This window comes from Triticum aestivum, chromosome 5D (assembly GCF_018294505.1).
Source record: "Triticum aestivum cultivar Chinese Spring chromosome 5D, IWGSC CS RefSeq v2.1, whole genome shotgun sequence".
NCBI classification, from domain to species: Eukaryota; Viridiplantae; Streptophyta; class Magnoliopsida; order Poales; family Poaceae; genus Triticum; species Triticum aestivum.
This window is the reverse complement of record NC_057808.1, coordinates 446,547,592-446,550,573: the sequence shown is the minus strand read 5'-3', so window position 1 is coordinate 446,550,573 and position 2,982 is coordinate 446,547,592. Positions and strand designations below refer to the sequence as shown.

The 2,982-nt window shown below is 44.6% G+C and overlaps 1 long non-coding RNA gene across 2 annotated transcripts; it reads left to right on the top strand.

Annotated features, from left to right (window-relative positions):
- The first annotated feature begins 1,175 nt into the window (after window positions 1-1,175).
- LOC123122589 (uncharacterized) lies at window positions 1,176-2,648 on the top strand. 2 transcript variants are annotated; one of them, XR_006460282.1, is made up of 4 exons: window positions 1,176-1,428; window positions 1,681-1,877; window positions 2,395-2,460; window positions 2,574-2,648. It is a non-coding gene; the product is annotated as an uncharacterized lncRNA (long non-coding RNA). The 2 variants fall into 2 exon arrangements; XR_006460283.1 differs by having other exon boundaries at window positions 1,176-1,443.
- Window positions 2,649-2,982: the final 334 nt, after the last annotated feature.

Here is a 2,982-nt window from a genome sequence, read left to right as displayed (position 1 = left end):
CTAGCTTACACACCCTAAATTACCCCCTAAACCCTCCCCCCTTTCAGAAAAAACCAAAAACCCCAGCCACTGAAATGCTGACGCGTGGATGCCTTTTGGTCCCGGTTGGTGTCACCAACCGGGACCAAAGGCCCTCCTGCGTGGGCTGGCCGCAACGGCCACGTGGAGGCCCATCTGTCCCGGTTGGCTAGGGCATTAGTAACGACCCTTTAGTCCCGGTTCAACAACCGGGACAGATGACCCTTACCAACCGGGACAGATGACCCTTTTTCTACTAGTGCTAGAAAAGTTCCTTGTTTCGGAGTAGCCTGTTTGATAGCCGCAGATTCTTAGTTTTTCAAGGCCAGAAATTTGCTCCATTCTAAATTATTGGAAATCCCACATCAAACCAAAGCAAGATCAATTTTGCGAAAAAAACTGAAATGTTGCGCAAATCTAAAAGCAATGAAGGATGGTGGACGTATATCATGTGCAAAGTAGAAATTTTACTCTCAAAACTTTATAGCCGGTAATTGATCCCGATAGATTTCTAGTTTTCGGAAAGTTGGGCTGCAATGGCGCTCTTTTCTAAAAGATAGGAATACCGCACAAAAAACCAAACACAAGATAAATTTTGCCGAAACTGAAACAATGTCGCATGGGTCTCATAGTAATGAGGGACGGTGGGTACATGCACAATATGGCATGCGCACCGATTCTCCAAAACTGTAGCTTGTAGTTGATCCCACTATATTTGTAGTTAGAAGTCGTTCCTTTCTAAAACATACAAAAGCCATATAAACTGAAACAAGATAAACTTTGCAAATAAAAAGGCAAGGTGGCACGGATCTGAAAGCAATGACGAGGATGGCTGGGCGTACAGATTTCTCTACTACCTAAAAGAAACGTAAGGTTCCCTCTCCCCTCTTACGTTTCGTCCAACCTCCTCTGGTCGTACGTCGTCAGCAATTTTGCATAAAAGCCCCTAAAGTTTTAAGTAATCAACCCGCAATCCTCAACATAAGTCAGCCCGAATCGGTTTGGAGAGAGAAAGGAAAAAAATAGCCCAACCACCGCACGGCCTGCCTCCTCGATCCCATCTCGACCTCCAGCCCCACCCCGCCTTGTCCTCCGCTGCCGCTCGCCGCCCACCCCCGCAGCCTCCACCTCCTGCCCCGCCCCGCCCCGCGCCGCCTCACCGCGCGCCGCCCGCCGCCGTCGCGCGTTGCCCGCCCGCCGCCGCCGCAGCGTGCCGCCGGTCGCGCTCGCAGCCGCCCCGCTCGGCGCACCCACCTCGCTCGAGGTTGGGCGAGCGCGGAAGTAGAGTTCGGGACGGCGGATCGGAATCCATCGACCGATTCTCTCTTTCTCTCCTCTCCCTTGGATTCCTGTAGGCGGTGGATCAATCTTGCCTTCGTGGTGGCGGCAGAACGAGCGCCGTGAGATCAGGTGGACCTGCTTCTGGTAATCTCAGTTTTGTTAGTAGCAAGTGGTCAATTTAGTATTCATTGGCAACAAAAAGAAGTGAATGATATCATGCCATAATTTAGTGTTGCTTCCCGGTCCTGGATAGATGATGTATTGTATTTCTGCATAAGCTAGGAAATCTACAAATTGATTATCTGTAAACTATTTGTCCATACTTCTCCAAGATCTGAACATATACCATCTTTGCTGATCGATTTTATTACTAAGTAGCAGATTCCTCCTGGTGCTTGGGACGTTTTCGGCTAGATTGATTTACTAGCTACGTCCAAGCAGGCCACTGGATTGATTTCATGAGGCTTACTAGCTACGTCCCAATCAAGATAGCTAGACTTACTAGCTACGTCCCAAGCAGGCCAATCCAATATGTTGATCAATTTGATTGTTCTGGCTGGAGGTCAGGAGGTCAGAAGGTGTGTCCTTCACACTAAATCATACCCGAAGTTCTACAATTAGGTATGATTACAAGTAGGAAGCTACCCTTCCTGGATAACTATTTTAGTACCTGTTTTTATTTACTGATGAGAACTAAATAAATTGGCTACTGTCATGTTTCTCCCTTAAAAAAAGATTCTGGTAGATGTGCTTGACAATAATAATGGTAATACCTAAAGGAGTTCTCTTGCTCCAAGTTAGCGCCTATATATTCTTAGCTACCATGTACTTGGGTTACTGGTTTGTGTTAAGGATTCCGCTACTGTTGCCAAGGTATTTACAGAATTTTGTTATAGTACTAGCTGAACAGAAAAAGACATGGCCGCCAAACCTCAAAAAATATCAATCGGCTATTAATTTACTAGACTCTATTTCAGTCTAATTAGTGGAGACTTAGAGAGTGGAAAAAATGTTTAAAAAACCTAATATAAAAATATGAAATATTTAGTTATTCTCTATATCCGAGAAAGCAATAAAGAACTTTGTGTTAGGCAGTGCACTGCGGGAGCGTGTACTGCGACTATTTCTGCACTGCCGAGGAAGGCTTGATCTTTCCCACAGGTCCACCTTCTTTACCTTTCCGTTCTTTGAACTGGATAAGTTCTGATATTCTAACATTGATGGAAAATCATTATCTTCTGTAAAGCCACATTTCATTTTATGATTTTTAGCAGAAGCTCGCTTCGAGGTCTTGGTGTGGGGCTGCTGGGGAAGGGAATGTCCTTCTACTTAGTGAAAGTCGTTGTTGCTGCGGCTGATTTTACCTTCTTTCTAAGTGTTCTATTTTATTAGTGCAATTGGTTCGAGTTAAACTAACATCCATCGTACAAATATTTGTGGGACATATTCAGGTAAATTTACCATGTTCTGTTTTCATTACCCAGCGCTAAAATGTAGATGTTATGATGACCAATGACCATAAACTTTTTCTTAAGAAATCTGGAAAGAAGCGAGGATTCTCAAGTAAGATAAGTCTGCTTACAAAAATTTGCCTACTGGAAAGTAGATAAGAGACTCATGAAGTAAGATACATGCCTACATATTATACATAGCAGGCTTCTGACTTCTCTGATTCTGCAAGCC